At 37.1% G+C, this 12,930-nt stretch overlaps 1 protein-coding gene across 4 annotated transcripts in view; it reads left to right on the top strand.

Annotated features, from left to right (window-relative positions):
- Positions 1–12,930, top strand: part of FHIT (fragile histidine triad diadenosine triphosphatase) — a 1,461,545-nt gene that overhangs the window by 17,176 nt on the left and 1,431,439 nt on the right. Inside the window, exon 1 of one of the 4 annotated variants that reach the window (XM_045832306.1) lies at positions 481–550. The exons of the other annotated variants lie outside the window; for them this stretch is intronic. The gene's annotated coding sequence lies outside the window, so the exon portion shown is untranslated. Of the gene's footprint in view, positions 1–480; positions 551–12,930 lie in introns of those variants that run through there. 4 annotated transcript variants of the gene reach the window in all.

Raw genomic sequence — 12,930 nt, 5'->3', positions numbered from 1 at the left:
AAGTTGAATGCAGATACCTTTGGGGATGACAACTGGGAAATAGAAACAAAGCAAGAGATTTGTTTTGTCTTTATTTTTTCTAAAAGCTATTATTGTCATTTGATTTTAATTATTATACATTTTACTTTATAATAAATAAAAATATTTTGTTGGAAGTAAAAAATAAAAATAAAAAATAATCTAATATTCCAGATCCATAATTTATCTCCACATGTGAGTTGAAACCAGGTTAGAAAATACTACTTTTTATCAGATTCCAATGGGCCAGGTATTAAACTAAGACCTCAGTGTGAATTCTCTCATTTCATCCTTAGAGCAACCTTATGAGATAGACACTCTTTTATGCCTATTTACAGATGAGAAAACTGAAATTCGGAGACGTGAAACAAGTACTTAATAGGACACTCAAGTACTTGAGCTGGGACACAGATCCAGGTCATCTGATTTGGGAACTTGAGCTCTAGGAGCAAATGTCCTCAGATGGTAAAACATCAAACCTGCTTGATAGCTACTATTCCTGTATAATGACGTCCAATGGCAAGACAAGGATGTAAATAGACTTGCTTTTTATCAATGACACAGTAAATTAACACTTATTTATGTTGTTTCCAAGATCATTCCTTTTCATGTAAGGGTATGAATTTCAATATAGAATAAACTTATTTAAGGAAATATCAATATTTTTTTCTGGAATCAGCAGCATCAAACTGTATTCATGGAATTTTAAAAACATACCCCATTTATATAATACAAATTCACCTGGAAACATAAAATTTCCTTATCTGTTTCTACAGCGTAGCTTGCAGCTGTTGGCATCAGTTTATTTTTAAAACAAAAATAAATAGTTTCTTATTACCTTCATTAGGTCATCAGTCAGATATTAGACAAAGTTGATGTCAATGAGGCCAACATCTTGGTCAGAGTGCACAGATTATTCTACGAGAAAGTGCTATTAAAAACTTTTCATATCAAAACTGCATAAGAAAATAAATTCATTTTAGAAGATTTCTTAAAAAGACAGAAATGCTCAAATATAAAATAACATTGCCATTTTACACCCTTGTAATAGGTAGTACTATCAATATTACAGTGTATACCCTTTCCATTTCTTTAATTACACATGTATGTTTGTTAGTTTTGCTAGTTCTCTAAATTGGGATCACACTTTACATATAGTTTTGTTATCTATTTTTCACTCATGAATGTATTGTGTGCCTTTTCCAATGTCATTGGTGACTGCAAAAGTGTTTTTTAGCCTATCCCAATTATTTAACATTGGGTTCCTTACCTCTATTTCTGGTATATATAAATGAAGAATATTTGCATATAAGCATAATTATATCTATGATTCTTTTCTTAGGATATATTCTCAGAAGTGGGAATGCTAGGCAATATTGTAAGCCATAGGAGTAGCTCTCTCATTTTTTTCACTGCAGGCAGTGCTCCCCTGTGCAACTAGAATCCCCACTACCCACTTTTTCTGGGTTCTGTTTCCTAGGAAGTTCAGTGAGGAGACTGTGGAGTCAGAAGTTGGTAGGACAATTAACATCAGTCTTTAAGCTCTACTCGATCAAAATAAACATGTTGCGTTGCACATACTAGCTATATAACATGTCCTGTATTAGTATGTTACCTTGTCAGCCAGAATCCTTCCAATTGCAAGTAACAGAAAACTTGATTTACAGAGGTTTAAAAAATAGAGAATTATTTCTCTCATATAACAGGAAGTCTAGAAATGTGAGGGTGCCTGTGGTTTCAGTTCAGCAGCTCAGAAGTGTCAAAGAGAGTGTATCAACAATGTTTTTGGCCTTTTCTCAATGGTCATGGGATGGCTGTGGCTGAAGCAGGCATCATACTTGTGTTTAGAGTGTCAGCGAGAGGTGAGAGAACATATGAGTGAGACACATTTTTGATCCTGGGAGTGGTTAGCCTGATTTTAAAAAGTGGTGCTGCTTCTTTCTCTTATAGCAGAAGCAAAATACATAATCATTATAGAAAATATATTTAACCCACAATCTCATGATCAGGAGGTAATAACTGCTCTTATTTCAGTGTTTATCCTTTCAGTTTAGTTATAAATACACAATAAAGTGGGATAATTCATTTATATACTGCCTCATAACTGGCCTTTTTAATTCAGCATCCATCTCTGTACCTAGCTCCTAGTTGATGCTTTAAAAATTTTACTGAAAAATTAATCAGTGATTTAAAAAATACACTATAGTTTTGGTTAAGACGGAGGTAAACACACCTTGCTTCCTTGCACAACCACAGCAAAAATTACAACTAGGCTATAAAACAAATATCACCCAGAATCATTAGAAGATCAAGTTGTGTGGAAGTATGACAGCTATGAATTAAAGAAGCCACATTCATCCAAATAGGTGGGAGGAGTGAGACATGGAGAGGTGCAGAGAGATGTGGACTTGCAGGGACACAAAATGGGCAATCCCACACCCATGTGTGGTGGATAAAAATTGGATGAATACCTTGGGAGTGAGGGATCCTGGTCCTAGACCAGACTACCCAGCCCAGAGTTCCAGCACCAGGAAGGTAAGTCCCCAAAACTTCTGGCTGTAAAAACCAGTGGGGGTTGGGGCAGTGGAAGAAACTGGGGGATTCTCAGGAGTCTCCTCTTAAAGGGCCTACAATGGATTTAGGACTTACACAGACTCATTCCTCTGGGCTTCAGCACCAGGGCAAAAGCTGGAAGGGCATCAGTGGCATATGGGGAAAAATGGAAGTATCTGGCATCAAGGCAGTGTAGAGAGACAGCTTCCTCCATGACAAAGCTCCAGACAGTGGCATTGTCCCCTCTGAGTACCCCCCCCCACACACACATAGCCACAGAGTAGGGACATGGTGGCTCTGCCCTGGTGATTGCCTAAGGCTCTGTGCCATCGAAATTACTGAGGCTGTTTTCTATAATAGACCATGCTACTAAGTCAGAGAGGCAAAGCACCTCTACCTAAAACACAGAAACAAATATAGGGAGCATGCCAAAATGAAGAGACAAGGAAATATGGCCCAAATGAAAGAACAGAATAAAACTACAGAATAAGAACTAAATGAAATGGAGAAAAGCAATGTATCAGATGCAGAATTCAAAACACTGGTTATCAGGGTGCTCAAGGAACTCATTGGGTACTTCAAGAGAATGAAAAAGACCCAGGCAGAAATGAAGGTTGCACTCAGTGAAATAAAGAAAAATTCACAGGGAACCAACAGTGGAGTTGATGAAGCTAAGAATCATATCAATGATTTAGGACATAAAGAAGAAAAAAGAAAACATTCAATTGGAATAGCAAGAAGAAAAAAGAATCCCCCCCAATGAGGATAAGCTAACAAACTTCTGAGACATCTTCAAACATACCAATATTTGAATTATAGGAGTGCCAGAAGGAGAAAAGAAAGAACAAGAAATTGAAAACTTATTTGAAAAAATAATGAAAGAAAACACCCCGAATTTGGTGAAGCAAATAGACATGCAATTTCAGGAAGCACAGAGAGGCCCAAACAAGTTGGACCCAAAGAGAGCCACACCAAGACTGATCATAATTAAAATGCCAAAAGTTAAATATAAAGAGAGAATCTTAAAAGCAACAAGAGAAAAACAAATATTTACCTATAAAAATATTTACCTACAAATATTTACCTACATAAGACTGTCAGCTGATTTCTCAAATGAAACTTTGCAGGCTAGAAGGGACAGGCAAGAAGTATTCAAAGGGATGAAAAGGAGGGACCTTCAATCTAGATCACTCTATCTAGTAAAGCTATCATTCATAATTGAAGGGCAAATAAATTTCTTCCCAGACAAGGTAAAGCCAAAGGAGTTCATCATTACTAAGCCATTTTATATGAAATGTTAAAAGAACTTACTTAAGAAAAAGAAGAAGATCAAAACTATGAACATTAAAATGGTGAGAAATTCACAAGTTTCAACAATTGAATCTAAAAAACAGCAAACAAGCAGAACAGAAACAAAATCATAGATTTGGAGATGATTTGGAAGGTTATCAGTTGGGAGGGGAAAGCGGAGAATGGGGGAAAAGATGCAGAAATTAAGAAGTTCAAATTGGTAGGTACAAAATAGACAGGGGGATGTTAAGAACAGTATAGGAAATAGAGAAGCCAAAGAACTTATATGCATGATCCATAGGCATGAACTAAGGGAGGGGACTGCTGGAGGGAATGGATGGTAGAGGATGGAAGGGGGCAATGGGGGAAAATTGGGATAACTGTATAAGCATAATCAATAAAATATATTTAAAAATAAAAAGGCACTATGAATATTATTCTATATCATTGAGTATTTATATAATTTTTAACAACTGCATATCACTCAGTTATTTGCCTATTCCATTTTTCCTTTGGTTATTATTACACATGTGGTTTTTTTCAAAATTTTCACTATGACAAATAATTCTGCAGGACATCTTTGTGTGTGTGTGTGAAAGTCTCTCCTTATTTCCTTAGATAAATTTCTTTCAGAAATCAAGTCACTCAGTCCAAGGAAATGCCAATTTTAAGGTCCTTGATGTACTCGTATATCACCAAATGACCCTCCTCAAATTTATCATTTAAAACTATGTTGTTTTAGTTTTTTTCTATTTATTTTATTTTTAAAGTATATTTTATTGATTATGCTATTACAGTTTTCCCAATTTTTTCTCTCCTTTATCCCCCCTCCTCCCTGAGCCCCTCCCACCCTCCAGCATCCCCCCCCCCAACTTAGTTCATGTCCATGGGTTGTACATATAAGTTCTTTGGCTTCTCTGTTTCATATAGTATTTTTAAACTGCCCCCCAATCTATTTTATGCCTACCAATTATGTTTCTTATTCCCTGTTACTTATTACCTTCCTCCCCATTCTTTCTCTTCACTTCCCCACTGAAAATCCTCCAAGTGATCTCCATTACTGTGACTTTGTTCCTGTTCTAGTTGTTTGCTTAGTTTTTATTTTTTAGGTTCAGTTGTTGATAGTTACGAGTTTGTTGTCATTTAACTGTTCATAGTTTTTGATCATCTATTTCTTGGATAAGTCCCTTTAACATTTCATATAATAAGGGCTTGGTGATGATGAACTCCTTTAATTTTATTTTATCTGGGAAACACTTTATCTGCCCTTCCATTCTAAGTGAAAGTTTTGCTGGATAGAGTAATCTTGGATGTAGGTCCTTGCTTTTCATGACTTCAAATACTTCCTTCCAGCCCCTTCTTGCCTGCAAAGTTTCTTTTGAGAAATCAACTGATAGCATTATGGGCACTCCTTTGTAGGTAATTCTCTCCTTTCCTCTTGCTTCATTTAGGATTCTCTTCGTCTTTAATCTTGGGTAACTTAATGTTGATGTGCCTTGGTGTGTTCCCTTTGGGTCCAACTTCTTTGGGACTCTCTGGGCTTCCTGGACTTCCTGGAAGTCTATTCGCCAAATTGGGGAAGTTTTCCTTCATTATTTGTTCACATAAGATTTCAATTTATTTCTTTTCCTCTTCTCCTGGCACCTCTATGATTCGAATGTTAGAATGTTTAAAGTTGTCCCATAGGTTCCTAAGCCTCTCCTCATTTTTTTTGAATTCTTGTTTCTTTATTCTATTCTACTGGATGTTTATTTCTTCCTTTTGTTCCACATTGTTGATTTGAGTCCTGGTTTCCGTCCCTTCTCTGTTGGTTCCCTGTTTATTTTGCTTTATTTCACTTTGGGTAGCCTTCATTTCTTCCTTCATTTTGAGACAATATGCAACCATTTCTGTGAGCATCTTGATTACCAGTGTTTTGAACTCGGTGTCTGACAGGTTGGCTATCTCCTCATTACTTAGTTCTTTTTCTGAAGTTTTGGTCTGTTCTTTCATTTAGGCCATATTTCTTTGTCTTGGCTCATCTGCTTTGTTGTAAGGGGATAGAACCTTAGGTATTCTCCAGGGCAGGGCAACCTTCTTTGCTGCTTTGTGGCACTGTCTCTAGGGGAGGGGTCAGAGAGGAAACAATACTATTCACTTACTCCACTCTAGCCCCACTTTCCAACAAACTCTTCTGTGAGTTGGGAGTTTCTCCTGCTGTCCAACCCCTGCTGTATTTTACAGCTAGTTTTGAGTCTTTAGTTTCCTGTTCAGCCAGCCCCTCCTCACCCACGTAGTCCACAGCCTTGCTGCATGAGTCCCCTCTGTTCAGCTGCGTGTCTCTCATCTCCATCCCTCCTACCAGTCTGGGTGAATGTTTCTTTAACTCCTTGATTGTTAGAGTTGCATATAGTTTGATTTTCTGGCAGTTCTGTTTGTTTATTGTTTTTAAATTGGTTGTTATCCCTCTTTTGGTTATGCAAGGAAGCAAGGTGTTTCTACCTATACCTCCATCTTGACCTGAACCAATAAAGGTAGGTTTTTATTTTTAATAGACTTAAAATTTGTTGAGTAGGTAATATAATCATCTGGTTCAAAAATCAAAACAATACAAAAAGGTTTAAAGTGAAAGTTTGTTTCTGTTCCTGTCACCATATCCCCATCTCTGTCCCCATGCCCCTCAGGGTAGTCACTTTTATTATATTCTTTTGCATCTTTTCAGTATTTTTATACACACAGGCAAATATTTATATAAATTATTTTCTTTCCTTTCTTACAGTATATAATAGACACTACTCTGTACCTTCCTTTATTTGGTTCGACTATTGTGAACATTCCATAGTTTATCTATTCTCCTGTCTAGGCTTATTTGTAATCTGTGTCTTTTCAGCCAAACAAGACCCAAGTGAACCATGGTATCTAGTCCTGCAGCTCTGCCAAAAAAGGAAGAGGTAGCTGTATCTTAATTTCCTAGACCTACTGCCTGGCCTGTTTCACATTTTGGCTTTGCCTCCTAGGGTGTAGTTGGCAGTGTTTGAACTAATTTGAGTCCAAGAGAATTGCAAAGGTAGGCTTACCTTCTTTTGAAGACCCAGTGGCTGCCCTTCTCCCCTACCTTTGACAGGGAGATATTTTCATGTTCTTGTTTGGGAAAACAGCACCTGGTCCATTCTTATCCAAGGGATGGATAAGAAATATACAGAAATTATCTCCTGTGTATTTTTTAATGAATTTAATGTCATAAGTTCCAGGCACATGGTATGCTCCCAAAAGACTCAAGGGGAGAATCCTTCCTTGCTTCTTCCAGTCTCTGGTGGCTGCCAGCATTCTATTCCCTTTACTTGGCCTTTTCTGTATCTTTTCCTCTTCTCTCTATCTCACTTCTCCTTCTGCCTTTCTCTTATAAGGACACTGGTCATTGTAGTTAGGGTCTACCCTGATAATCCAGGATGACCTTACCTTTGATTCTGAACTTCAATCCATATGCAAAGACCCTTTTTCCAAATAAGGTCACATTTTCAGGCTCCAGGGATTTGACACAGATAGGCATATCTTTTGGGATATGTGAACCACTTCAGGCTTTGATTTTAATGGTCTGATTCCAGAATCTGTGCTTTGTCCTTCTTATGTCATATCCTGTGAAGTGTCACAGGAAAGTTCATTTTCTCTTTCATGTGAGTATAGAAGACTGGGGCTTTCTTAGTCAGCATTGCATCTTCATTCCCTTGCACTGAGAAAGTGTTCAATAAAACGGAATGGCTTTATCAATGATTGTGTATATGAAGGCAATTTTTTGTGTCTTTCATTACTTTTCTCCTGGCTGAATCTCCCTGGGTATTTCAATTCCATTGTTCATTATATGAAATTCGGATCATCCTCCTACCTGCTTCTGGTTGTCCTCTTGTAGGTACTTTCTAATTTGCCCAATTTTCCTCTTAAAATATGCCTTCCAGATTGAACTCTAGATAAGATCTAAGTAATAGGGTAGAATTGGACTGTTAATTCTCATAGTTTGTGTGCTACATTTCTTTAAAGTAGCCCTAGGTTGTGTTCATTTTAGAGCAACTGCTAAAGTCATTGCCGGTCATTAGTAGCTAAAGACATTGAAAACAATTTTTTTGGCCTCGGCCAGGTAGCTCAGATTGTTATTGTCCCAATATGTCAAGTTTTCAGGTTTGATCACTGGTCAGGGCACATACAATAAGCAACTAATGAATGCATAAATAAGTGGAACAACAAATTGATGTTTCTCTCTCCCTCTCTCTCCCTCCACCCCCTTCCTCCATTTCTCTAAAATTAATAAATAAAAATTAAAAAAATTCCCCATACTAGTAGCCCTACTCAGTCATTGAGTTTTCAGAGCCAAATTCAGCTTTTAGTTATGCTAATGCAAATTTTTAATGGTTCTGAGGATGGATTTTGAGTTTGAAAAGAAAATAGTCCAAATGTCACACACATTGGGGTTTAGAAGAAAGCATGAGCATGTTCATGAATAACTCCAGTTTCCGCTTTCCATTCCAATTTGCTGAACCCATGGAAAAAAGTTGTGTATGACAAGACAGATGTATGATGACCCAAAACAATTTTCTGCAAGAACAAATCAGGATTTTCATAACCAAATGTTAGAGAACTTTTTTCTTCTTAATTTCTACTCCTTGGGGCAAGTCATTATAGAGTCTTTTTTTTTTTCGTAAATCACATTTACCAACTCTTTGTGTTAACTTTAATGTATGTGTACCCTGAACAAATTTATGGCCTTGGTGTTGTATGTGCTGCAGGTCTTACTGTTGTCTAACCCTGGCTGGTGTGGCTCAGTGGATTGAGTGCCAGCCTGTGAACTGAAAGGTTGCCGACTTGATTCCCAATCAAGGCATATGTCTGGGTTGCAGGCCCAGTCCCCAGTTGGGGGTGTGCAAGAAGTAACTGATCATAGCTCTCATATATTGATGTCTCCCTCCCTCCCTTCCTTCCTTCCTTCCTTCCTTCCTTCCTTCCTTCCTCCCTTCCTTCCTTCCTTCCTTCCTCCCTCCCTCCCTTCCTTCCTCCCTTCCTTCCCCCCCTCTTAAAATAAATTAATAAAATCTCCAAAATATGTTATCTTTATGTTGGCAATAAAGTTAATGAAAGAAAAAAAAATAACCCATGGGTTTTAACCAGTATACTCAAGATAAATTAGATTTTATAAAAGCAAAATCTACCAGCAAGAAGATGTGATTGTGATTAAATTGTGCCCTTATTTGGCATGATAGTACTGATGCATGCCAATACTTTCAAACTGTTTTTTATAATGAATTAATTTGATGGATTGGGAGTAAAAGGGAGAAAACTTCTTGAACAATGATTAAAATAAAATTTTAAAAAATGAATTAATTTTTTAAATTAGAGGTTAAAATAAGGAATAAATAATAGCTTCTCAGTGGTAGATTTCACGGCTTCATTCACTCCATTATACTTTCTGCTGGTTATTGAAGCCTTGTTTTTTTTTCAAAAGGAACATTTGAAGAGAAGGGTCCTCGGTGTGAAATTCTTCCCCCACACCTTTCACTTGTCTACTAATTCTACTTGAGGCCTTAGCTTAAATGTCTCTTCCACAGGGAAACTTATTCTGACTCATAAGACCTGGTTAGTATCTTGAACTTCACTTGTAGCTGTCATTACATCAGTTTTAATTGTCTTTTTAATGTTTGTCTTTTACCGCAGACCATAAGTGCTAAAGCAGGATTGTGTCTGTTTTCAACACTACCTAATTCAGTTGCCCATTGTAGATGCTTAATAAACTTTTGAAGACTGATGGGTCAGAGGCTGAAAAAGTCACTTAAGGGCTTATGGGAACAATAATTTAAACAATATTTGCATGTGTGTGCATGTGTGCACATGGTTATAGCAGTAAGTGCTTTTTTCTCTGTATGTGTGTGTGTTTGTGGGGGTGTGGTATACCACTGCATCAAATTACTGAAGTAGAAAGAACAGTTGATATTCTGTTTTCAAGTGACCATGTATTTGACCCACTTCTCTAGTAATGTCATCACAATTGTATCTCATTGCTGTGGGTTCTTGGAGGCTGACAGGTGGAACAAATTGCTTCATCTCAGTCCTCATCTGTCATACAGAACAGTTTGCAGATTCTTATTATGTGAATGAAATATGGAGAGAGGGATGTTTTTCTTCCTGGCCTAGCAGGGTAATAGAAAGTAACCATATCAGGGCACACGGGGGAAAATGCAGGAAAATAGACTGTTTTTGTGAAGGGCAACTCATTGTTTCTCAGAACTGCAGGTGTCGAGCCCTGTCTTTGAGGACAAAGGCTAGGGAAGTATTTCTTATTATCAGAAGGCCCAACATTCCACCAGTATATTCTTCCAGTAAGGAAAATGCCACTCATCACTACTCAGCTTCCTGGTGAGATGCTGCCCACCATTTAGTTTGGAGGTACATCCCAGGGTCCCAGGGCACAGGCCTTGTGTGTTCTGTAGCCAGGGAAGAAAACTGTTTCAGTATTCCAGATCAATAAACTGTAGTAGAAAATTGGAAATGAACTATGAAAAATCATTAACCAGAGAAATTCTACTGTTCCTGAGTTTTGGATCAAAAGAAATAAATATCACTTGACTGCTCTAATATTTTATATTTTATAAGCTTGGCCCTGGTGAAATGGAATATCAGATAATACTGTATGAATGACATTTGCCTTCTAATGGTTGGTCCTGTAGAAATAAATTGAGCTTTATAGAATAGTTTTAGTTCCCAGGAACCTTTTTACTTAACACTGGTCAAAAGGACTAATGTGGTGTACTATTCAGTAGTCATTGAAGTCATGACTCTGTTACATTTTGAGGTAACTTTAAAATCACTTAGTCAAATAAAACTCTAAAGTACTGTTACTGCCAGGTTGCTTTATCTAATTTATGAAACAGAGGCAAAGGAATCAACAATAACCCTCCATTTACCATTATTAAATTAGCTATTACTGAAACTTCAGAAAGTATATAACCCTTTACTTTGTGTTCACTTGAATTTGGCTATTAAGCTTTGATGGAACTTTGATTTAACCACATGCCTTTGTTTACAACAATAAGCATGTTAAGTCTGTTGTGTTCTGAATTTGATATGACCATTTTAGTATATGCTTCCTGAAAAGGCATGTTGAAATTACAGATTCTATTCATTTGTGTTCTGTCAAACATTTTCAATTCAATCCAGGTAGAGTATTGTTTTTCTTCCTGACTTGAAGAAATACCTCTTTTCTGTATAAGGCCTCTACTTTTTCAAGAATATAACCAGACATTAAACATGAAGTTACTTCTTATAGCAGCTCCATGAAAATTGATTTTTCAAAGTTATATAAGCATCTGGTGGGCTGAAAATGTTTTATACCTGATATTTAAGATATTTTGGCTATTGCCAAAAGGAATCAATTCTTTCATGCTGCCTCCCTTGTGGATGCTACAATATGCCATTGTGTAGTGTAGAGTACAGGCCCTGGAGGGAGGCAGGCTTGGGTTTGCACTTTAACCCTACCACTTACCTGCCTATGTCCTTGAACTTCACCTCTTAGGGAGGTCAGTTATCTCTAACTGCCTTTTCCTCGGTGTATAATAGTGTTCATCATACTTACCTCATAGTGTTATATAGGAGGGAATTTAGGTAAAGTCCTCAAATGTGATTGTTTTTATAACTGTGTGTGTGTCCACATTCTATACACATGTTGACTTGACTCAAACATTATGATTCTAAATTAGATTATAAGAGTGGAAATGCTGATATCCTTTCAGGACTTAATGTTCTAGTATCATGGCCATATCTAGTAACAAAATGGAACATAGTTACCATTTAAAATCTTTTGAAAGCTATAGCTTTATGATAAATCACTATGAAGGTGGTTATTTTAATTGCTGAGATTGGAAACCAAGAACCAAATCCATATTTCAAATGTCTTGCTTTTAAAATGAAATTTTATTTAAATTCTTCCAAATTGATATAAAAGCTAGGATAAAAAGTATTTTAGATATGTGAACTAGAAATATATGACCTTTCCAATAAGAAGGGCTCCTACCGACATTATTTGTTAGTTTTTTTACCCACATCTTTAAGCTTCTCCCTAACTGCTTTGTTCTCTTGGTATTTTTCATCTTTTTCTCTGTCTTTTACATCCACGTTTTTGGGGTAGTGGAGATCGGCTTGGAGAAATCCACACTATCACATCAAGTTTCCTTCAGTCCAGTAACGCACGGAGGGGCTATAGGAAATCAGGCTGGGTGATCCGGTCTCTGACACTGGTTTCCAGCAAATTTACCTTATTCTTTGGGGTTGAAAATTTTCTCCTCATCTGTACTTTCTTCTGTTTGCTTGAATAATGAGTCCCAGAAAAACAAAAACTTCTTTAGCTGTTAAGTTGCAGCAAGCAAAAGTGTTAGGTCCTTGCATTAGTATAACACAAAAATAAGATAGCATTTAAAGACAGTCTCTGCTTCAGCATCATATTGACAATGCCTGTCACTTGAGACAGGGATTGGGCACTTACTGAGGTACACCATCTGGAAAAACATGGAAGGCCAGTCTTGTGCCAACTGAAAAAGCTCCATCAGTTCCAACTCTTGGGTACTTTGCAGATTATTAGATGTCTTGCAAAATGTTTATCACTTTTTAATTAGGGAGGACTAAGGGATTTTAGTACCCCAAAGAAAATATCAACAGCCCAAAGATAGAAAAATTATCCAGTGGCTCATAAGGGGCAGTAGGTGTTTAACTTTGAGATTGCATAGGAAACAGGGACAGTTACTTTCACACTAGGGTTTTTTTTGCGGGGACTTGTGTCTTTGATCTGTCTGGGTAGAACTGGGGATCTGGTCTTTCTGTTATTCTGACAGTTCCCCAGCTTGTGTCTCCTCCAGCATGTCCAGGCCTTGAAAGTACATGCCAAGAGATCACCTCTGTTCTGTTTCTTGGCCTAGCATGTAAACTGTGGCCTGTCATGTTCATTAAAATGAAAATTTGTTGAATGGAATTTTCCTGACTGCAGAATAGTTTAAATGTCAGATGTTGTTAGGCCTGGATGTAAATATTATGTTTCCATTGTTAATTAATTGCAGC

Source organism: Phyllostomus hastatus, unplaced genomic scaffold (genome assembly GCF_019186645.2).
Source record: "Phyllostomus hastatus isolate PE091 unplaced genomic scaffold, TTU_PhHast_1.1 phas_contig_16, whole genome shotgun sequence".
NCBI classification, from domain to species: domain Eukaryota; kingdom Metazoa; phylum Chordata; class Mammalia; order Chiroptera; family Phyllostomidae; genus Phyllostomus; species Phyllostomus hastatus.
This window is presented reverse-complemented; position numbering and strand designations above follow the sequence as displayed.